Source organism: Euprymna scolopes, chromosome 29, assembly GCF_053919585.1.
Source record: "Euprymna scolopes isolate OS-2025 chromosome 29, ASM5391958v1, whole genome shotgun sequence".
Classification (NCBI taxonomy): domain Eukaryota; kingdom Metazoa; phylum Mollusca; class Cephalopoda; order Sepiida; family Sepiolidae; genus Euprymna; species Euprymna scolopes.
The window spans coordinates 2220329-2245839 of NC_136510.1; the positions used below are offsets into that span (position 1 = coordinate 2220329).

The window sequence follows — 25511 nt, forward strand, 5'->3', positions numbered from 1 at the left end:
TATGTAGAAAAATAAATTCTGGAGCACAAAATATCACTTGTTATAATTTTACCACTTCTGTCTTCATAGATCTTCATTGTTTTTTTTTTAGTTTAAAAATGGGACGCATTACTTTTGGAACGACCGTCATAGAATAATCGAACCCTCCATTGGATTTCTTTCCACCCAGCAGGACAAATTATTTTGGAAAAGGAAATCAATTTGTCAATGTTGTGTTAACGCTTTCTATCTTTATCATGGCGACTCTTGCCTTGTTCATCTGCTTTAAATATCAAACAACTTCTCACTTTGTTATTAAAAATCGTTTTTGTTAATGAATTGCCGACTTTCATAAGAAAAATCAATAGATTTATTGACTGATCAGAGGAAGCAGCGGGTCAATAATCAAAACGAAATTTTTGCCCATCTTTTTAAAGTTCAAAAAAAAAAAAAAAAACAACAGATGTATTTAATTGTACATGTAGTCCATATCCTTCTCTATGACCTCTTTCTGTCTATTGGATTTTTAATGACTTCCTGTTTCCTAACCAAACCACATATATGTACTAGCTAATATATACACTAGCTAACTTACCCACTTTGAATATCTAACAATTGTTACTTTGCTAATATTGTTGGAGCACAGGTTGGATCAGGTGCTTTTGTGATAGCAGGGATTAGAAGTAGATGGAATATGTTCAGAAAACTTTTGTCATTACTAACTAGCAGATCATTACCACTGTAGATCAAGGAAAGAGTCGATCAGGCATATGTACACAGTGTGATGATATATCAAAGTGAAACTTCGCCAGTGAGGGTTGAGGACATGTGTTGCATGGAGAGAAATGATATGAGAATAATACGATGGATATGTAATGGGAGTCACTGGCTTAGATCTGACGATCTCAGAGGAAGATTAAAACAGGACAATATATGGAGATGTATGCAAAACAGGAGACTTCGATAGTATGGCCACATTGAAAGAATGGATGAGAATTCTTACAGGTTCAATTCATGGAAAAAGGTGAAGGAAAACAGGGAAGGAAATCATAAAAATGGAGCTGAGGGATAAATAAAGACCTGACCAGAGATAGGTTAGTTTGGACTTAAATTTGTTAAAGTCATGCACATGTCAGCCAAGGGTGTAGCCAGGAAAGACTAAGGCAAGGTGTCCAAAATTTTGTAGCAAAAATTTTACAAAATCTATTTCATTCATTTCATTTCATTTTAGTAAAGTTTTGTTTTGTTTGGTTCGTTTTGTAATATAAAGAAATTGCAATTAATGCTCATTAAATGTTTTTATAACGTGGAATTGAAATATTTTGATTGATTTATGAAATATTTTATAAAATTACTTTGTTAAATTACTCAACCTGATTAATAAATACAAATTGTGTGTTGCCCTAATTATAACTTTTCATGTTTCATAGTTTTTATCCTTGGTAACTTTCCCCACATTCTGGTTGTAATTAAATACTTATACATGTACAAAACAAAATGAAATATGAACGAAATGATACAAAAAGTTTTGTTTCATTTTCGTCCAAAAATTAAAAATAAATTAGTAAATATTTTGAATGAAACGAAACAGATCCAACCCTGCAAAATTCCCCCTTAAGTATGTAAACTTTGAGGCGTTACTGCGAAATGGCAGGCAAAATCGATTTGCAAGCAGTAAATAATTTCCCCATTTGGAGGCAAATTATTTACAATAAGGCAAATAAGTGCCTGCCTATCTCTGGCTGCCCTACTGGTGCTTTAAATTAGGAATAAAATATTCCGTTGACTTTTCAGAGGATGGAGTGGGTCCAAAAATCGCGGCAAGCATGGCTAGCTATATCTTTGATGCCAGGATGTAAAATGAGCTGGAAACTACTGGCGGTGGTGATGTTGCTGTTGTGGCGTTCATACTAATTGTTGTTATTCATTATATTTTTTATGGTAATTGTTTTGTGAATGTTGAGAAAAAGAATAATGTATCAAAGCTGGCCAGAGGATTAGTTGGCCAAAACGTGATGAGAGACAACCAACAACTATGGAAGGCAGTAACTACTGAGGATACAGTTAAGAGACTCAGCATTGCTATCCTGTCATGATTAACCATCTGATGAAGGTCAGCGGAATAGTTGTCCGAAACGTGGTGAAACAATAACTATGCAGATGAAGATAACACTCCGCAAATAAAAAAAATATACAAATGACTCATCTTAAAGGATTCTGAGAATAAAATAATATACCATTCAGACCCGATGATGGAAGTCCAGATAAGAAGAAAAAACTTGGATTTATAAGACAAAAAAATCCAACCTTGATCGCCCTTTGGGGCCATGGCACAGTGGATAGAGGCATTGAATCTCTATGGTTACAGATGAGCATTGTCTGAAGATAGTGGTTTCAATCCTACACAAAGCAGGCCAGAGGATTAGTTATCTAAACTCCGACACCTGCTTCTAGTGTGCTTTATCTAAAAAGTTAATCCTGGATCTTGGCGCACTCACGCTAGGAGCACTGAGTTTATTTCCGTTTGTTGCCAAGTTGTCCTCACGTATATTTAATGTAACCTTTATCGAAATTCATACTAGTTAACATAATCTCTACTTACTGACGCAGGGTCCCAAATACATAACAAACGTACACATATGTATTTTTTTTAATTGTGTTATTTTTTCAATAATTATAAATTGTTTGTTTCCGCATTGAACTCTGTATAAATATTTTTAAATAATAGTGTTAACTTTTTTTTCAATGAATTAATTGCCAGTATAATAATGAATTTAATTAACATTTATGTAGTTTGTCTTTCAAGTTTAAATTCTATTAATAATTGAACTTTTTTAATGAATAAATTGTCATTGTAACTTAGTGAATTTAATTGACCTTTTAACACTAAATTATGTTTTTTATGCGCATCCATACTTTTTTTAATTTTGTCGCCATGATTTTTTTTTTGATATGATAAACAAACTTTGTTACTACCACTGCCAAATTTTTGGATAATTATTACATTTTCAGCAAAAGTTAATTACATTTATTGTATTAATTCATTATCTTAAGACTTTAACTTAATACTTCACTTGGAAATAATTCCAGAAAACTTATATTTTTCTTGCCAGAAAAATGTAAACACGATCTTTGTCATAATGAATTTTTACAAGAAATATACGGTTTTTCAGATTTGAGATAAAATTATTCCACATATTTTTTATTTCACATGCTATTTTTTCTTTGAGAAATTAACTTTAAGCTGTAATCTTTCAAATATAGTAAAAAAAGTAACTGAAAATTTAAAAACTATTATGATTAGTCGACGTTCAAAACCATGCCCACTACCCAATCAGCCATTAGTTTACACATACCTAATAAGTACTAATAAATATTCAGAAAGTAATATTGTGCTACATAGTTCAATACAAATAATAAAATCACATTGTAAGAGACAATCTTTAATTTACTCCTTCAGTCTCACACCTCTTGGCAGACAATGTTCTTTTTTGCCCTGTTTTTTTTTTTTTCGAATGTTTCTTTTTTACAAAAGGTTTTGTTGACTTCTTTCTTAAGAGAAGAACTGCTGCATATCAAAATTACTAAAAGTTCCTTTCTTACACCTTACAATCTTATTTTTAAAATGATATTCGAAAACGAGGCTACATTAAAAAGAGGCCACTCATATTCTTGTCCAAGTTTTCCAGATTGGCCTTTTTAAAGCCAACTTTTGCAAATTTGGCCTTTTTTAAAAGTATTTTGGCCTTCAAAAATTGTATTTAGTTTTTTTCAAAGTGTAATATACAGACTAAGGAAGGAAAGAACACGAAATATTTTAGATGATACTAGCATTTCAGCCCGGCGTTGCCCGGGTTTTTGGATGTGTATGTTGAGCAAAAAAAAAAAAAAAACGTGGTAGTAGAAAGGCAGGCTCGAACCCGTACTGCGAAGGAGGAAAAGAACGGGAAAAAAACCTGATGTCTTTGCTGTTACGACCACTGCCAAACCGGAAGTGATATTTTTCAAAATTTAGGCTAGACAATCGAACGGAGAGGATGACTTTAAAAAATATTGACGAAAAATCACCCCCCCCCTGTAGAAAAGTGCCCAGTTTAAAGTGAAGATTTTAATGTTTTTAGCCAATTTTTCGATATTTGTCGTCTGAAAGGTTGAACTTCAAAACGATACTGATTTTGAGGAAATCTGTCGCCTCTGTCGAAAGTGTTGGGCAAACATGCAAACATACATCCATACATACATTTATATATTGGTAACTAAAAATTTTCGACCCAAACCGATGAAAAAGCTTGCCCTATTTCTGAATATCCTTTGTGTAAAATTTCAAATGTTTAGACCAGAAATCGTCTGAGTAATTTGGTAGAGACCGCAGAGGTCAAATTTTTTAAACTTTGACCCCTATTATGATCCCTTAACATTTATTGTTTTGAGCTCAAATCGATTTATTAAGTTAGATCCATGTCCAAGGAACCTATATCTAAAATTTCAAGTGTTTAGACCCAAAATTGTCGGAGGAGTTTGGTAGAGTTCTCAAAGGTCAAATCGTTGAACCTTGACCCCTTAACAGCCAAAATTCTGGCAGAAAACGGATTACAAAGATTTTCCCAAATCTCAGTATCATGTATATCAAATTTCGAGTCTGTAGACTAAAAATTGACAGAGTTATTGCGTAGGGAAACGTACACAGACAGACAGATACACAGACACTTTCACTTTTATAGATATACTAGCATAAGTGCCCGGCGTTGCCCGGGTATTTGAAGGTGAATGTTGAGCCAAAAAAAAAAAAAGCGGTCAATTTTTTAAAATTTTGACCCCTATTATGACCCCTTAAAATTTATTGTTTTGGGCTCAAATCAAGTTATTAAGTTAGATCCATGTCCAAGAAACCTTTATCTAAAAGTTCAAGTGTTTAGACCCAAAATTGTCGGAGGAGTTTTGTAGAGTTCTCAAAGGTCAAATCGTTGAACTTTGACCCTTTAATCTCAAAATTTCTGGCCGAAAACTGATCACATAGATTTTCCCAAATCTCAGTACCCTGTATATCAAATTTCAAGTCTGTAGACTGAAAATTTACAGAGTTATTGAGTAGAGAAATGTACACAGACACACACACACACACGTTCACTTTTATAGATATATAGATATAGATTTGAAAACTAGGCCACTTCCAAGGGAGGTCACTCATATTTTTGTCCAGAGTTGCCAAATTAGTTTTTTTAAAGTTAAATTACGCAAATTTTTTTAAGCTGGTTGGCCTTGAAAAATTGTATTTGTCTTTTTGTCAAAGCATAACGAACAAACTAAGGAAGAATACAAGATATTTTATATTAAATTCAAAAACGAGGCTACATGAAAAGGAGGTAGGTCACATATTCTTGTTCTGAGTTACCAGAATGTCTTTTTAAAGCCAAATTTATCAAATTTGGTCTTTTTTAAAAGCATTTTGGCCTTCAAAAATTGTATTTAGCCTTTTTTCAAAGTACGGACTAAGGAAGGAAGGAGCACACAGAACATTTTGGATAACATTTGAAAATGAGGCTACATCAAAGGGAGGTCTTATATTTTTGTCCAGAGTTGCCAGATTGGTCTTTTTGAAGCCAAATTTTACAAATTTGGCTTTATTTGAAGCTATCTTTTTTTTTTTTTTTTTTTATTACACAGTGATCACCACTTATCAAGGCCCGGAAGCCACTCAGGGAAAAGGGTTATTGCAAGTACATTACATAAGTGTGGAGATTTGATGAAGTGTTTACTTAAGGTGGCGGTTTATTAGGAATTTGTTAACGTTGGACTTGAAGACATCCAAGTTGTATTCTGGTGGGAAGCAGGCAGACAGAACAGAGTTCCACAGGCATGCAGTTCTAAGAAAGAAGCTATTTGGCTTTAAAAAAATTGTATTTGGACTTTTTCAAAGTGTAATGGGTGGACTAAGGAAGGAACATACAATATATAGATGTTATTCGAAAAATGCAGAAGAGATGTTGCGATTTTGTCTCTGATGTACCGTTATTTTCATGGAAAGTGTTCATCTGAGCTTCAATCTATGGTCCCCCCTCGCCAAACTTTCACAAGAAACACTCGTCTAGCTGTAAACACTATCAATAATTCCCCCCACTCTTTATCTGTGCCTAAACCTAAACGTAGATTCCATGAACAAAGCTTCTTTCTTAGAACTGCACGCCTGTGGAATTGTCTTCCGTTTTCCTGCTTTCCGGCTGACTACAATATGGTTGTGTTCAAGTCTAACGTAAATAAGTTCTTGATGAGCCGTTCCATATAAGTTATCAAATTTACCAAATTTTCATTACTAATGATTACTATATTGTCCAATTTCTATTGTACACTCTTTAACCCTTATCCTTGAGTGGCCTCTTGGCCTTGATAATGTGGTGATGCCTATGTAAAAAAAAAAAAAAAACGAGGCTACATCTCATATTCTTGCTGAGAATATTCACATTCATATTTATACATCTCAAATTCTTGCCCAGAGTTGCCAGATTGGCCTTTTTAAGGCCAAATTTGCTAAATTTGGCCTTTTTACAAAACAGTTTGGCCTTAAAAAATTGTATTTGGCCTTTTTCAACGCATAACGTATTGACGAAGGAAGAGGCACAATTATTATTATGTAATCACACGTAATTGGCGAATACACATTAAAAGTATTTAACTCTCGTACAAAGTCTGTGATTAAAACGAACAACTTAAGAGTTTAAAAAAATTTTCTGTCTAAAAACAAATCTTATCTGAACGCATTATCTATTTATGATAATGCGTTCAATCTTTTTGATACTCGCTTTAAATTGTTTAAACGTTTATTTTGAGTGACTCAACAGCATTTGTAAGTATCTTCTGTTTTATATATCGCAGTTTATTATTGCTTAGATGCTTACTTTTTTGATGGAAATCGCTCCAGACAAAGAATGAAGCCACTTGATGTCACAAACTTATCCAAACTCATTACGTGTTATGTCATAATATCTAATGTTTCAGCACTTTGTTCAAACGTAAACGACTGTTTTCAGAGATGACAGCATTCACGCATTCATAATTTTTGTTTTGATTTATGACATACGACAGTTTGCTTGAATCGAGCACCGACTTTAAATGAAAATAACAAGTGTACAATTACGGCCTGTGAAATGACGACACACGCATGTTCATGATTATATAATTCCTGTTCTTCTTTGTAACTTCTTTCAACGTTCATAATCTTTTTTTTTTACAAAGGAATCATTACTTTTCAAGACCCAGAGGCCACTCGAGGATAAGAGTTAATGAGTGTACAGAAGTCAATGGGACAATATTGTAGTAATCATTAGGCTCATCAAGAACTTGTTTACATTGGACTTGAAGACGATCAAATTGTAGTCAGTTGAAAAGCAGGAAAATGGAGGAGAGTTCTGCAGGAATGCAGTTCTAAGAAAGAAGCATTGTTCAGGAATCTACGTTTGGGTTTAGGCAAAAATAAAGAGTTGGGAAAATTATTGGTAGTGTTTTCAGCTAGACGAGTGTTTTTTCATGAAAGTTTAATGAGGGGTACCATAGATTGGAGCTCAGACGAGCACTTACCATAAAAATAATGATAAAGCAGACACAGGCTCGCAACATTAATAATTGCGCATTGTAATTTCCTTATAAAATTCTGGCGTTTTTCGTTGATAATAAAGAACCAGCGGCATTCTCTCGACATTGGTTAAACCAACATCCCCCAAAGGAGAAACTATCTAGGGAATCAGATTCAAAAGCACTTGCATGTATATCCTGGTCAGGGGGAGATAACAATGTTATGTTTTTGCAGTTCTTGTAGAAAAGTACTACATACAGCGCCTGGTATTCCCGGAGTAGAAAGTGGTCTCGGATCTCTTTTTAGCAGCTTTATGACTCTCGCTGTTTATTTTATCCTTTAGTCCTCACATTCCATGAGTAATGTTTCTGACAAAGAGGGAAAAATTGCTGTTTACTGAGCCAGAATGTATCTATCAAACACTTATTGCTGACTAGTTTTGATCTTGAAGTAGTGTTTTTTTTTAGTTTCTTACATCAAGTGGCTTAATGCATTGTCTGGAGCAATTTCCATAAATAAAATGGTCACTAATCTGATAATGACCAGGTTCAACGTTGCTTAACTTCAGTGATTTACTGAGCGCCTGTGAGTCAAGATGATTATTGTCGTATCGTTTTCTTGTTTGCCTTAAACAAGAAACACCAACTTCATTTCGCTGACCATTCCTCCTGACATTTCCAACGTTTACACACTCATCAGATAACGTAATCAAATCCACAAATATGTTTCACGGTTGACTTCATTCATTCAGCTATTTCAAAGTTCAACAATCACATCACATTTTAAAGCGACTTTTCTTTTTCTCTTTTTCCACAATGTATAGAATTGAAAACATTTCCTAACAATAAGCAATCATGATAAACTGCACTTTGAAAGCTTTAATTAGCCAGAATTGTGAAGTCGCATGACAAGAGAAGTATTCCATTATTTCTCCATTGTTTCTAGCAGACGATATTTACGCAAAAATAAAAGAGGACAACATAAGTTCATTGGAATTAAATTTGAATAACAATGTTTATTTATTTACTTACTAGCAAATGACCACTCATCAAAGGCCAAAGGTCACTCAAGGACAAAGGTTAATGGTTTGTTTCAGGGGAATGTTGAGACAAATATTTTTGAGGATTGCAGACCATGGTTGAGTCTGAGTTGAAATTGATTACCTAATGGGGCAGCTCAAAAACATATGTAGTCTTGAAAATGACCATCTTGTAGTCAGTTGGGAAGTAGCCCAATGGTATTGTATTCCACAGACGGATACTTTTTTTTTTTTTATTACATTTTCACCCCAAATAAGGCACCTTGCCACTTTGATGTAGGGGGCTACTATCAGGGACATACACTACAGGGGTACTATGTAGGGAGTTGGGCAGCAAGATGTCTGTTCACGTTACACTTGAACTTCTGCATGTCAGTACAATTGGGGAAGCAGGGACCCAGAAGGGAGTTCCAAAGTCTAGCAGTTCTGGGGAAGAAACTACTGGATTAGAAAGCACTCTTACATCTAGGGATTTCTACTGTGTAGGGGTGGGATTTAGCTGCTTGTCGGGTTTGGGGTATTTATGTTGAGGGGGTACAAGTACTTGCAGTTCATCAGAGCATTCACCATTAAAATACTTGTAGAACAGTTCAGGACCCATCAGGTTGGCGACTCTCATTTGAACATTGTCTAGGAGCAAGAGACTAGTAGCACATGCATCAGCCCAAATGTGACAACAGTACTCCATACATGGGCGAATGGCGGCCTTATAGAGGTACAAGATACTTTTAGGCATTAGTAGTTTTCTAGCACAGTAGAGAGAGCCTATCTTCTTTGCAGCGGTCTTGGCAATGCTCTCAATGTAACTGTTCCAACTCATGTTCCTCAACTGTTATCATATATATTGATGTGTTTTAAAAGTTTGGAGATAATTTGGATTGTTTGGATTATTTGGATTGTTTGAGCTATTGTTCTCACCTTGGTTGTTTTTTTCCATAACGTTTTGGCTGACGTAACCTCTGACCGTCTTCAGGTTCATTCACACTGGATGTTATTGGAGAATGGTGAAAAATACCTCCAAGTTTATTTCTTTTTTTTTTTTAAATAAATTCAAGTCCATTCCGTTTTATTTTTTTTTTTTTTATATGATGAATGCATCTTTTTGAGATGAGGATTGATAATTATTTTTATTTTATTTTTTCCTCATCTCAAAAACATCCAAAAAACGCATACGCAAATTAGGAAGTGAACGCGAGAAGAAAAAGGAAAAAAAAAAAAAAAAAAACAGGAAAAGAAAGGAAAAGAAAAAGGACTTTTTTAATAAATTAATACAAAATAACCCGACCTCACAAATTGAAGAAAGTTCCATTATGGTATCTTACTTATAAGGTAAAGCTAGAGGTAGATAAAGCCAAAAAATATCCACGCATCAATATGGGAGGGGAGACTATATGCAAATATCGATCTAAACTGAGAATGGAGTAACAGACTTATATTAAGTAGATATTAATAAGCCCTTCTTACCTTTTTTTTTTTTAAATGGAGAGTAGATAATGCACTGTAGATCTGTTATCGGCAGCTCCAGTAACTCTCATTTCTCCTTTTTTGTCCTTCAATCCTCATTTCCAATGAGTGATTTTTCTGACAAAGGGTGAAGAAAAAGCTGCTTTCCAGGTCGGTAGTACTTTGTAAACAGTAGCCAGAGATGTCGGAAATTTTTCTGTTTCTATGTGTATCCTTGTAGCCATGTCACTAGTAAGGGTGTTGGAGGTAAACGTTTCATCAGGGCTGACGTTAGCCGCCTGATAGTCAGGGACCCGAACCTTGGATTAACCATTAAGAAGGTTGTCCTATCAGCAAAGTACTGGGCTACTATTGCCATTTGGTGAACGGATTCTGGACTGTGCAGTAGTTTCTGGTGGGCCTCTTGATGCCATATTAGTGGGTAAGTACGGCTTTACCTTATCATGTGCTACAAAAAAAAAAATTTCCTGTCTTTTTCTCTCTTACTTTCCGTCTCTGCCCTGCTCTAACCAAGTCTGTCGACCTGTTCCACAAATCCCAAAACCTCAACATGAAATATCTAAAAAAAAAATAAAAAACACGAATAAACCTAGAACCCCATCCTCCAATGTAGACCCCTACTAACATGCCTCCTTCAACATCAGGGGTCTACGTTCCAACCTTCCAGAGGTTGAAACCCAATTACAAGAAACAAAACCAGGCATATTCTTTCTAAGCGAAACTGGCATAGGGCCGACCATTTCCCTAGATGAGTTCATAATTAAAGGATACTCTAACTTAACATCTAAAACCAACACCCAAGATCGCCATGGGCATGGAATATGCGCCTACATTAAAGATGGCTTTCCATGTGGCAGGGATATCTCCAGAGAAGATCCTAATTTACCCTATATGTGCTTCCGGGTTGCACTTGCTTACATCATTGCATTTATATTTGCCCTCTATCGCCCCCACAACAGCTGGGTTACTATTTTTAAGAGTATATCTGAGAAAATTGACCACATCCTGTCTGCTCATCCTTCGGCTAACATTCACATTTGCGGTGACTTCAATGTCCATAATGTGGAATGGCTGACCCACTCAAATAAGACAGATGATGAGGGGAAGTTCTGTCATGATTTTGCCATTGCCAATGACCTCACTCAGATTGTTCACGAACTCACCTGTGTGCCCGATACTGCCGGTCAGTATGCAAGCTTTCTAGACCTTTTTCTCACAACTTTTCCTGAGCTGTGTTCATGTTCTCTATCTCCCCTGGGATCCTCTGACCACTCAGTTATAAAAATGAAATGCAATAAGTCTTCAGATGAACCTCTCCATCGTACTGTATATCGATATTCTTTGGCTGACTGGGATAGCTTCCGTACATTCATATCTAATCTACTTCTGCACTCCATGTTTAAAAAGGATGTGTCCTCTATAGTATTAGACCTGACCGAATGGTTAATTGTAGGCATAGACCGATTCATACAATCCAAAACATTCCAACAAAAACCTAACAGTCAGCCATGGTTCTCCCCAGAATGTGCTGCTGCCATCGCGCACAGAAATCACTTTTTTCATAGCTACCAAAGATGTACTGAGACTAAAGCTGCTTTCTGGAATGCCAGCAACCACTGTAAAAGAGTAATAAAAAATGCAAGAGAGCTATATGCTCAGTCTGTTAAATCCAAAGTAGCTGAGCAGCGGTTTGGTTCCCACCAGTTTTGGCAAATAACAAATAGGATCCTGAACAGGAACGTGCGTTTTATCCCAACAATCATCAATGGACCTGAAATCATCTCGTCAGCATCAGACAAGGCCAAACTATTTGCAAAGAACTTTGCAGCTAATTCTACCCTCTGCGACGAAGGCCATCAACTCCCCATATTTCCTCCTATAACAGACAACACACTATGCAACATACAAATATCTGTGCGTGGGGTCGCCAAGCTAATCAAGAACCTTGATTCCAGTAAAGCAACTGGCCCAGAGCGCATTCCGATTATAGTGTTGAAAAAGATTCGACCAGAACTTGCCCCCGTACTTACAAAACTGTTTAAGCATTGCCTTAAGGAGAAGTGCTTTCCAACACCCTGGAAAACCTCATCAGTATGCCTTGGATGAGTGAATCTCTTGACAAAGGCTTCCTTTCTAGGGCAATTGCTCTTGACATATCAAAGGCCTTCAATAGAGTATGGCATAAGAGCCTACTTCACAAGATTTCCAGCTATGGTATAACTGGAAATACTTTCTCAATCATTAAACCATTTCTCTCTGATAGGCTCATCAGCGTAGTGGTTGATGGGCAAAAATCAGAGGCCCAGAGTATTAATGCTGGAGTCCCTCAGGGGTCAATCCTGGGCCCAGCTCTTTTCCTGATCTACATCAATGATTTCCCAAAACACATACTTAAATCATTCGTTGACATCTATGCTGATGACACGACCAAATCAAAGGCTGTAAATGACAAAGTTCTCTCTGATTCTCTCTCCTCTGATCTTGAGCGCATGGTACAATGGGGGAAGGGATGGCTGGTTACTTTTAATGCATCTAAAACCAAGCTCCTATCTTTACATCATCAACGCTCTGCTCCCCATCTAGCATCAATTGAAATGAATGGCTCTTGTCTTGGGGAGGCTTCATGTTTTGACAAGCTTCTGGGTTTGATCTTACTCCTGATCTGAAATGGAACATGTATATCAAGTCTGTTGCCAAGGTCGCTGGAAAGATGGTGGGATCCTTCTACCGCTCCTGAAGATATCTCACTACTGATGCAATTCTCTATCTGTATAAAAGCCAAGTACATCCAAGGATGGAATACTGTTGCCATATCTGGGCAGGAGCTGCTAAAAACAGCCTATCCTGCCTTGATAGAGTACAAAATAGGCTTCGTGGCTTAGTGGGGGATGCCCTTGTCTCTTCCCTGCAACCTCTCTCCCACAGAAGAGACGTTGCAAGCCTGTCCTTGTTTTATCGTTATTTCCATGGCAAGTGCTCGTCCAAACTCCAATCTCTGGTCCCCCTTCGCCAATCTTTCACCAAAATCACCCATCTAGCTTAAACCACTGTCAGTAATTTTCCCCACTCTTTATCTGTGCCTTAATTAAAACATAGATTCCATGAACAAAGCTTCTTTCTTAGAAGTGCATGTCTGTGGAATTCTCTTCCGTTTGCCTGTTTCCCACCTGACTTGGATGTCTTCAAGTCCAACATAAACAAATTCCTGATGAATCGCCACCTTAAGTAAGACACTTTATCAAATCTCCAATACTAACTATTAATACGATACTATCCCATTGATTACTGTGCAAACACTAACCCCTATCCCCGAGTGGCTTCCGGGCCTTAATAAGTGGTGACTTCCATGTAAAAAAATAAAGGAGAAAAAATGCACCATGTGGTCGGAGGAAGCAAAGTGGGTGTCAAAGAAAATGTACGTGTAACGTCGAAGATCAGAATGGCCCGGCTGTAGCCGGCATGTGGTTGGAGGAAGGAAATATAGCCAGGCTAGATGGACATGTGACAGCGATAAACTTTTTAAGTGGTGTCAACATGGAAGAGTAACACGAATAAAAACATGGAAAAGTGACGTTTAATGAAAACATGGAAGAGTAACATTTAATAAAAACATGAAAAAGTAACGTTTAATACAAACATGGAAAAGTGACGTTTAATAAAAACATGGAAAAGTAACGTTTAATAAAAACATGGAAAAGTAACGTTTAATACAAACATGGAAAAGTAACGTTTAATAAAAACATGGAAAAGTAACACTAAATAAAAACATGGAAAAGTAACGTTTAATAAAAACATGGAAAAGTAACGTTTAATAAAAACATGGAAAAGTAACACTAAATAAAAACATGGAAGAGTAACATTTAATAAAAACATGAAAAAGTAACGTTTAATACAAACATGGAAAAGTGACGTTTAATAAAAACATGGAAAAGTGACGTTTAATGAAAACATGGAAGAGTAACATTTAATAAAAACATGAAAAAGTAACGTTTAATACAAACATGGAAAAGTGACGTTTAATAAAAACATGGAAAAGTAACGTTTAATAAAAACATGGAAAAGTAACGTTTAATACAAACATGGAAAAGTAACGTTTAATAAAAACATGGAAAAGTAACACTAAATAAAACATGGAAGAGTAACATTTAATAAAAACATGGAAAAGTAACGTTAAAGACAAACATGGAAAAGTAACGTTTAATAAAAACATGGAAAAGTAACGTTTAATACAAACATGGAAAAGTAACGTTTAATAAAAATAATGAAAAGTAACGTTTAATAAAAACATGGAAAAGTAACACTAAATAAAAACATGGAAAAGTAACGTTTAATAAAAATAATGGAAAGTAACGTTTAATAAAAACATGAAAAAGTAATGCTAAATAAAAACATGGAAAAGTAACGCTAAATAAAAACATGGAAAAGTAACGCTAAATAAAAACATGAAAAAGTAACGTTTAACAAAAACATGGAAAAGTAACGTTTAATAAAAACATGGAAAAGTAACGTTTAATAAAAACATGGAAAAGTAACACTAAATAAAAACATGGAAGAGTAACGTTTAATAAAAATAATTAAAAGTAACGTTTAATAAAAACATGGAAAAGTAACGTTTAATAAAAACATGGAAAAGTAACGCTAAATAAAAACATGGAAAAGTAACGTTAAATAAAAACATGGAAAAGTAACGTTTAATAAAAACATGGAAAAGTAGCGTTTAATAAAAACATGGAAAAGTAACGTTTAATAAAAACATGGAAAAGTAACGTTTAATAAAAACATGGAAAAGTAACGTTTAATAAAAACATGGAAAAGTAACACTAAATAAAAATATGGAAGAGTAACGTTTAATAAAAATATGGAAAAGTAACGCATAATAAAAACATGGAAAAGTAACGATTAATAAAATATGGAAAAGTAACGTTTAATAAAAACATGGAAAAGTAACGCTAAATAAAAATATGGAAAAATAACGTTTAATAAAAATATGGAAAAATAACGTTTAATAAAAACATGGAAAAGTAACATTTAACAAAAACATGGAAAAGTAACACTAAATAAAAACATGGAAAAGTAACGTTTAATAAAAATAATGAAAAGTAACGTTTAATAAAAACATAGAAAAGTAACGCTAAATAAAAACATGGAAAAGTAACGCTTAATAAAAACATGGAAAAGTAACGCTAAAAAAACATGGAAAAGTAACGCTAAATAAAAACATGGAACAGGAACGTTTAATAAAAACATGGAAAAGTAACGTTTAACAAAAACATGGAAAAGTAACGTTTAATAAAAACATGGAAAAGTAACGTTTAACAAGAACATGGAAAAGTAACGTTTAATAAAAACATGGAAAAGTAACACTAAATAAAAACATGGAAAAGTAACGTTTAATAAAAACATGGAAAAGTAACACTAAATAAAAACATGGAAGAGTAACGCTAAATAAAAACATGGAAAAGTAACGCTAAATAAAAACATGGAAAAGTAACGTTTAATAAAAACATGGAAAAGTAACGTTTAATAAAAACATGGAAAAGTAACGTTTAACAAAACATGGAAAAGTAATGCTAAATAAAAACATGGAAAAGTAATGCTAAATAAAAACATGGAAAAGTAACGTTTAACAAAAATATGGAAAAGTAACGTTTAATAAAAACATGGAAAAGTAACGTTTAACAAAAACATGGAAAAGTAACGTTTAACAAAACATGGAAAAGTAACGTTTAATAAAAACATGGAAAAGTAACGTTTAATAAAAATAATGAAAAGTAACGTTTAATACAAACATGGAAAAGTAACGCTAAATAAAATCATGGAAAAGTAACATTTAACAAAAACATGGAAAAGTAATGCTAAATAAAAACATGGAAAAGTAACGCTAAATAAAAACATGGAAAAGTAATGCTAAATAAAAACATGGAAAAGTAACGCTAAATAAAAACATGGAAAAGTAACGCTAAATAAAAACATGGAAAAGTAACGCTAAATAAAAACATGGAAAAGTAACGCTAAATAAAAACATGGAAAAGTAACGCTAAATAAAAACATGGAAAAGTAACGCTAAATAAAAACATGGAAAAGTAATGCTAAATAAAAACATGGAAAAGTAACGCTAAATAAAAACATGGAAAAGTAACGTTTAATAAAAACATGGAAAAGTAACGCTAAATAAAAACATGGAAAAGTAATGCTAAATAAAAATATGGAAAAGTAACGCTAAATAAAAACATGGAAAAGTAATGCTAAATAAAAACATGGAAATGTAATGCTAAATAAAAACATGGAAAAGTAACGCTAAATAAAAACATGGAAAAGTAATGCTAAATAAAAACATGGAAAAGTAACGTTTAATAAAAACATGGAAAAGTAACGCTACATAAAAACATGGAAAAGTAATGCTAAATAAAAACATGGAAAAGTAACGCTAAATAAAAACATGGAAAAGTAACGCTAAATAAAAACATGGAAAAGTAACGCTAAATAAAAACATGGAAAAGTAATGCTAAATAAAAACATGGAAAAGTAACGCTAAATAAAAACATGGAAAAGTAATGCTAAATAAAAACATGGAAAAGTAACGCTAAATAAAAACATGGAAAAGTAACGCTAAATAAAAACATGGCAAAGTAACGTTTAATAAAAACATGGAAAAGTAACGCTAAATAAAAACATGGAAAAGTAATGCTAAATAAAAACATGGAAAAGTAATGCTAAATAAAAACATGGAAAAGTAACGCTAAATAAAAATATGGAAAAGTAACGTTTAATAAAAACATGGAAAAGTAACGCTAAATAAAAACATGGAAAAGTAATGCTAAATAAAAACATGGAAAAGTAATGCTAAATAAAAACATGGAAAAGTAACGCTAAATAAAAACATGGAAAAGTAACGTTTAATAAAAACATGGAAAAGTAACGCTAAATAAAAACATGGAAAAGTAATGCTAAATAAAAACATGAAAAAGTAATGCTAAATAAAAACATGGAAAAGTAACGCTAAATAAAAACATGGAAAAGTAACGCTAAATAAAAACATGGAAAAGTAACGCTAAATAAAAACATGGAAAAGTAACGCTAAATAAAAACATGGAAAAGTAACGCTAAATAAAAACATGGGAAAGTAATGCTAAATAAAAACATGGAAAAGTAATGCTAAATAAAAACATGGAAAAGTAACGCTAAATAAAAACATGGAAAAGTAATGCTAAATAAAAACATGGAAAAGTAACGCTAAATAAAAACATGGAAAAGTAATGCTAAATAAAAACATGGAAAAGTAACGCTAAATAAAAACATGGAAAAGTAATGCTAAATAAAAACATGGAAAAGTAACGTTTAATAAAAACATGGAAAAGTAACGCTAAATAAAAACATGGAAAAGTAACGCTAAATAAAAACATGGAAAAGTAACGCTAAATAAAAACATGGAAAAGTAACGCTAAATAAAAACATGGAAAAGTAACGTTTAATAAAAACATGGAAAAGTAATGCTAAATAAAAACATGGAAAAGTAATGCTAAATAAAAACATGGAAAAGTAACGCTAAATAAAAACATGGAAAAGTAATGCTAAATAAAAACATGGAAAAGTAATGCTAAATAAAAACATGGAAAAGTAACGCTAAATAAAAACATGGAAAAGTAACGTTTAATAAAAACATGGAAAAGTAACGCTAAATAAAAACATGGAAAAGTAATGCTAAATAAAAATATGGAAAAGTAATGCTAAATAAAAACATGGAAAAGTAACGCTAAATAAAAACATGGAAAAGTAACGTTTAATAAAAACATGGAAAAGTAACGCTAAATAAAAACATGGAAAAGTAATGCTAAATAAAAACATGGAAAAGTAATGCTAAATAAAAACATGGAAAAGTAACGCTAAATAAAAACATGGAAAAGTAACGTTTAATAAAAACATGGAAAAGTAACGCTAAATAAAAACATGGAAAAGTAATGCTAAATAAAAATATGGAAAAGTAATGCTAAATAAAAACATGGAAAAGTAACGCTAAATAAAAACATGGAAAAGTAACGCTAAATAAAAACATGGAAAAGTAATGCTAAATAAAAACATGGAAAAGTAACGCTAAATAAAAACATGGAAAAGTAACGCTAAATAAAAACATGGAAAAGTAACGCTAAATAAAAACATGGAAAAGTAACGCTAAATAAAAACATGGAAAAGTAATGCTAAATAAAAACATGGAAAAGTAATGCTAAATAAAAACATGGAAAAGTAACGCTAAATAAAAACATGGAAAAGTAATGCTAAATAAAAACATGGAAAAGTAACGCTAAATAAAATCATGGAAAAGTAATGCTAAATAAAAACATGGAAAAGTAACGCTAAATAAAAACATGGAAAAGTAACGCTAAATAAAAACATGGAAAAGTAACGCTAAATAAAAACATGGCAAAGTAACGCTAAATAAAATCATGGAAAAGTAACATTTAACAAAAACATGGAAAAGTAACGTTTAATAAAAACATGGAAAAGTAACGTTTAATAAAAACAATGGAAAAGTAACGTTTAATAAAAACATGGAAAAGTAACATTTAACAAAAACATGGAAAAGTAACGTTTAATAAAAACATGGAAAAGTAATGCTAAATAAAAACATGGAAAAGTAACGCTAAATAAAAACATGGAAAAGTAACGCTAAATAAAAACATGGAAAAGTAACGCTAAATAAAAACATAGAAAAGTAATGCTAAATAAAAACATGGAAAAGTAACATTTAACAAAAACATGGAAAAGTAACGTTTAATAAAAACATGGAAAAGTAATGCTAAATAAAAACATGGAAAAGTAACGCTAAATAAAAACATGGCAAAGTAACGCTAAATAAAATCATGGAAAAGTAACATTTAACAAAAACATGGAAAAGTAACGTTTAATAAAAACATGGAAAAGTAACGTTTAATAAAAACAATGGAAAAGTAACGTTTAATAAAAACATGGAAAAGTAACATTTAACAAAAACATGGAAAAGTAACGTTTAATAAAAACATGGAAAAGTAATGCTAAATAAAAACATGGAAAAGTAACGCTAAATAAAAACATGGAAAAGTAACGCTAAATAAAAACATGGAAAAGTAACGCTAAATAAAAACATAGAAAAGTAATGCTAAATAAAAACATGGAAAAGTAACATTTAACAAAAACATGGAAAAGTAACGTTTAATAAAAACATGGAAAAGTAATGCTAAATAAAAACATGGAAAAGTAACGCTAAATAAAAACATGGAAAAGTAACGCTAAATAAAAACATGGAAAAGTAACGCTAAATAAAAACATGGAAAAGTAATGCTAAATAAAAACATGGAAAAGTAACGCTAAATAAAAACATGGAAAAGTAACGCTAAATAAAAACATGAAAAAGTAACGTTTAACAAAAACATGGAAAAGTAACGTTTAATAAAAACATGGAAAAGTAACGTTTAATAAAAACATGGAAAAGTAACGTTTAATAAAAACTTTTGGTAAAAAAAGAAAAACATGCCGACCCGAATTTTTATTTATTTTCTGTGTTTGTTTATCCCCGTGACATTACAAACTTACCTGAAGAAATTTGGAGGTTACCTCGGCCGAAACATAGTGAGAATAACACCCAAAATGAGAACAGTAGTCCGAATAATTTAAAATGTAGAAATGATCAATACTCATCTAAAAAGCCATTTGTAACATGTGGAGGGAGTCATTGAAAAACTCAAATTCGTTGAAGAATGATTTTCTCTAAAAAAAAAACAAAACTACTTGATCAAGTTACATTGTTTTTGGTGTACAGCACTTTTTTTTTTTTTGCATTTCTAGTAGAAAAATTTTTTGTCTGTGTTTCAATTTCACTTCTGTGATAGATATAGAGATGACCTACCTCATAAACGGGCGAGAATCTTTGGCTGGGGAGTACATCTGTGGTTCCGATATGCCTATGTACCGAGCGGGAATGGGATTATTGAGCGGAACCACAGGACTGTCAAAACTATCGCTGCCAGAACGGGCTGTGTGGTGTCTGAAGCAGTTTATTTATTCAATGTGACCCCAAAAGATGCTGTATCACCCTCTACAGCGCTGGCCGACACATTGTATAGGTATCACGTTAGCGTAAAGAGCATAGAAATGAACCCAGTACCTAAGTATGAAAGTAACTGGAGGGAGACTGAAAAAAGGGGATGTTGTCTGGATCAAGAACCTGTGTGGCAAATATACAACTCAGTATAGACTTGGATGCATCACTGAAGTGATCAGCAAGCAAGCAGTGTGTGTCGACGGTGTGCCCCGTCATATTAAGGATTTATGTCTGACAACACAATCGCGGCTACCCGTGAACAACAGGAGTGAGTCTGACTCCAAGTCAGGGACAAGTGAGACATCGCTCTGGTTCACAGCAGCTCCATGAGAAGGTGAGTGATATCAGTAGCCTCCCAGCGGAAGCAGTATTCTTCAACCCCCAATCCGCGGATGAGAGCTTAAGTGAAGAAGAAGCATGCATCGTTCCCCTTTGGAGAAGCACCCGGCGACGGCCATCACCACCCCATTGCCATTTCTGTGATCATGAGATCAGGAGGGAGTGTGATAAACATAGAGAGGACCTACCTCTGAAACGGGCAAGAATCTGTCTCGGCAGCAGGCTGAAAGACAGAAAAAGAAAAAAAAGAGGCCCAAGATGGCGGCTGTTGTCTTTTAAAGCCTCCGGTCATGCGTATATATCGAGCAGTCTCGTGTGGTATATGCATATTGGGTGTGCCCGAAACATTATAAAAAGCGAGTCACTGGGAGGAGTGGGAGAAGCGTTTAAGACATGCGAATAGAGAACGTCGACATGTATCTCGTGTTGTGAACAACGAACTTTACTCGACTCAACTTGTGACTAGCGAACCTCTGTTTGACGTTTTAATCAAAAAGTTTTGTTACTTTGCATTAGACAAAGACTTCTGATTCAAGCTATTTCGGCTGTATTCTAATTATGGCTCTAAGACAGTTTGACCTCCGACTCATCCCCGAGTTCAGTGGCGCAGCAACGGACGTTCCAATAGTAGAGTGGCTAGAGGATGTAGAGTTAATGTGTGAGCTGTGCGAGGTAACAAAGGTGGAGCGAGTACTGCTGCTGCGACTGAAGAGTGCGGCTCGTGAGATGTATCGGCAACTCTCGGAGGACCAACAGAGTGACCTCGAGGAAATCAAGCATGCTCTTGTAAAGGCTTATGGGATGGATTCGTTTATGGTATTGGAACAGTTCACTGCCAGTCGCGTTTGGCTAGGGGAGACCGTCGATGAGTTTTTGACGGATTTGCAGCGGCGGGCACGCCTGGTAGGTGAAATGCCACCAGAGTGTTGGATAAAGGGAGCCTTCGTGAATGGATTGCCATGCCAAGCAAAGGGACTTTTGCGAGCCTCAACCCGAATGGACAAACTGTTATTGAAAGAGCTGCTTGAGAGGGCTTGTGCCGTGCTGATGGATACCAGAGATGAGGAGGTCGTCGCCGCATGTGCACCTACACCACTGCCTATAGCTAGTGAGAACACCAGAAGTGTTAACTGCTTCAGATGTGGGGGCCCAATGGTTTGGGCCCATGATTGCCTTTTGTCACTGTCAACGACCCAGAAGCCTAGCGGACAGCGGTGTCACAAATGCAAAAACCAGGTACACCTGGCTTGTGCATATACGGGAAATGGACTAGGGGAGGAAGTTACAGTGCCAGTCTTCTCCCCAGATCATAATTAAACAAGGTGCTACCTGTGGTGAGTGTACGCCTTAACGGGCGTGGGTGCCACGCGCTTGTGGACACGGGTTGTGCCCAGACACTTGTGCACAAAGAACATTGCAACATTTGGAAAACAACAAGAACTCCGGTGCTGACTGTAGGCGAAAGCTCGTTGTCCTCTTGCGGAGAAGGTGTCATCCACATAAGCATCGGTAGCAGGCCTGGAGTAGCCGTGCAAGCTCAGATTATGGGCAGGGAGCTAGAGTATGATTTACTCTTAGGAATGGGCGCAATTGTAGTAGAATCAGCTGGGAACGTGACGTTCTCCCAACGCGAAGAGTGCGTTTGCGCGGCACTCACCCTATATAAGCCTGATTTTTGTGCGGACTTCGACCAGTGCATGAAGTCCTGGACTGTGACTTAGAAGTGGTCAGACAAACAACAGCCAGAGAATTTGTTCAATAGAGTGCCAGAGTACAAGATTTCACCCGGAGCTTGCGTAGAGTATGATACAGACCTGGATCGACAATAGATGGTTCCTTATCCTGAGAAGACCTCCAAAGTGTCTAATCCCACTAATGGCGGTCGTCCAGCCAAACAAACAAAAAGTGAGGCCAGTGCTTGATTATAGGGAGTTGAACAAACACGTGGACCCCTTTACGGCCCGCACAGATGTATGCGTTGATAAATTATGCTTGATCTTCGGAAGGCATACCTTCAAGTGCATGTACACCAGTCACTATGGCCTTATCAGACAGTTCTGGTTAAGGGGAAGAGATCCTTCTTAATCCGTATGGAGTTCGGACTCAATGTAGCGCCATCAATTATGCAAACGATGAGCGCATAAGGCAAGCAACATCTGCATATATTTATGACGTGTATGTGAATGAAGGGGTTGTATCCACGATGCGTGTAGAAGAGCATCTCCGCAACTTTGGACTTCTCAGTAAGGAGCCGGAGAGACTACAGGATGGCGTATGGGTGGTCGGTTTACAGGTCCGGGAAGAAGACGGCATCCTGCATTGGAAATGGGGAAATGAAGTCCCAGACATACCCCGCGATGTCACGCAAAGAAACATATTTTCTTGGTGCGGAAAATTGGTTGGACACCTCCTTGTGGGTGGCTGGCTTCGTGTTTCAGGTGCGTTCATAAAGAGGAGAGCGTCTGAGGTCACCACTGGATGGGAGGATATGGTACACACCCCTCTCAACACAATGCTGAAGAAAGTCCTCACTAGAGTGCGCAAGGAGGACCCTGCACATGGCAGATGGTACAGGCGGGACCTGAGTGTGTGGGTTGATGTGAGCTCTCTTGCCATGGGCGTATCAATAGTCCATGATGGGGCTGTGGTGGAAGATGCCTGCTGGTTATTCCCAGAATGGGACTCCCTGCATATAAACCTGGTAGAGCTTGATGCCGTCATCAAGGGGATAAACTTGGCGATCCTCTGGAAGTTGACTACCCTGCGACTGTTTACAGATTCTGCTTGCGTCCACAAGTAGATTTCGGACACCCTTACCGGGAGGGCCAGAATATAAACTAAAGCTACGAGCGATATGCTCATCCAACGGCAGCTCAATACCATCATGAGCATCAAGGAAGAATATGCGCTGTCAATGGAAATCTCCCTGGTCAGATCCAGCCTGAACAAGGCTGATTGTTTAACAAGAGTTTCCCGCAGATGGATTGACACCACTAGAAGAACCATCGAACCCATACAACTGGCCAGTGCCGCAGCCACATGTTCTGCTCAGTTTGATTGAATCAAGGAAGTCCACCACCACCTTGTATTTTGCTAAGTTGGATGACCCTGAAGTACGAAAAGCAGATGTTAAAAAAGTGGTTGAGAGCTGCGTGGCTTGCCAATCCATTGACCTGGCATCCGTTCGCTAGGAAAAAGGAAAACGACATAAAGAGCCACTGGAGCCGGCTGGCGATAGATGTTACTTACCACAACGGTGAGGATTACTTAACGCTCATTGACTGCGACCCATCTAGGTTTGCGATATGGTGGCTACTCCGCCGGCAAGATACAACAGCAGTCATCCATCAGATAAACAGCATCTTCCTTGAACGTGACTTCCCCAATGGCACCGCTTTCACCAGTGAACAATTCAGAAAGTTTGCTGATGGCTAGGGAGTAATCTGTGGTTCCGATGTGCCTATGAACCAAGTGGGAATGGGATTATTGAGCGGAACCATAGGACTGTCAAAACTATCGCTGCCAGAACGGGCTGTGTGGTGTCTGAAGCAGTTTATTTACACAACGTGATCACAAAAGATGCTGTATCACCCTCTACAGCGCCGGCCGACACATTAGGGTGAAGAGCATAGAAACAAACCCAGTACCTGAGACGGAAGTAACTGGAGGGAGGCTGGAAAAAAGGAATATTGTCTGGATGAAGAACCCGCGTGGCAAATGTATAACTCAGTATGGACTTGGACACATCACTGAAGTGATCAGCAAGCAAGCAGTGTGTGTCGAAGGTGTGCCTCGTCACATTAAGGACTTATGTCCGACAACACAATCGCGGCTACCCGTGAACAACAGGAGTGAGTCTGACTCCAAGTCAGGGACCAGTGAGACATCGCTCTGGTTCAAACAGCTCCCTCAGAAGGTGACTCTGATATCAGTAGCCTCCCAGCGGTATTCTTCAACCCCCAATCCACGGATGAGAGCTTAAGCGAAAAAGAGGCATGCATCGTTCCCCTTCGGAGAAGCACCCGGCGATGGTGATCACCACCTCATTGTCATTTCTGTGACCATGAGATTAGGGAGGAGTGTAATAGACATAGAAAGGACCTACCTCAGAAACGAGCGAGAATCTGCCTCGGCAGCAGACTGAAAGACAGAAAAAGAAAAAAAAGAGGCCCAAGATGGCGGCTGTTGTCTTTTTAAACCTCCAGTCACGCATAGATCTTGAGCAGTCTCGTGTGGTATTTGCAAATTGGGTGTGCCCGAAACATTATAAAAGACGAGTCGCTGGAAAGAGTGGGCGAAGTGTTTAAAGATATGCGAATAGAGAACGTCGACATGTATCTCGTGTTGTGAACAACAAACTCTACTCGACTCAACTTGTGACTAGCGAACCTCTGCTTGAAGTTTTAACCAAAAAGTTTTGTTGCTTTGCGTTAGACAAAGGCTTCTGATTCAACTTCTAAAACTCATTGTAAAAAGAAAATCAACAAAATAATACAAAAAGTTTATGTACTTACTTCTTAGGTTAAAAAAGGCAGTACACCAAAAATTACGTAAATTCATATTCGTATTTTTGTTGTAAAACAACACAAATTTGACTGCTGAATTCTCTCATCGCTCATTTTTCCTCTTCATGTGCCTTAATACCAAGGCGGCCATCACTCAGTGTAAGAGCCAACAAAGCCTCCCCTCCCCCCACACACACCCCGCCAATACCTACATGTTAAAAATGGATTCCAAAATTGCACAGGAATTATTTGATTTTATTTTTAAAGCAATAATACTGGATCAAATTTCGTCAATTTTGGTGTACTGCACCCCCCCCCTTTTTTTAACCTAACAGGTATGTACAAAATAAAGTTTTTGTGCAATCATATTTTTTACTGTTGAAGCAAAATTGGATAAATACCGAATTTTATTTATTTTTTATTTTTTTCATGGGGAGGAGGAAGAGTTTTTTTTTTTTACAAAGTGGTCACCACTTATCAAGGCCCGGAAACCACTCGGGGATAAGGGTTATTGCGTGTACAGTACGTTAGTATTGAGATTTG

General features: G+C 35.9%; 1 protein-coding gene across 1 annotated transcript in view; it reads left to right on the forward strand.

Moving 5' to 3' along the window:
* Nucleotides 1-6604: 6604 nt before the first annotated feature.
* LOC145252439 (proton-coupled folate transporter-like) overlaps nucleotides 6605-25511 on the forward strand; it is a 69091-nt gene continuing 50184 nt past the window's right edge. The window contains exon 1 of the mRNA XM_080111838.1: nucleotides 6605-6820. The gene's annotated coding sequence lies outside the window, so the exon portion shown is untranslated. The remainder of the gene's footprint in view (nucleotides 6821-25511) is intronic.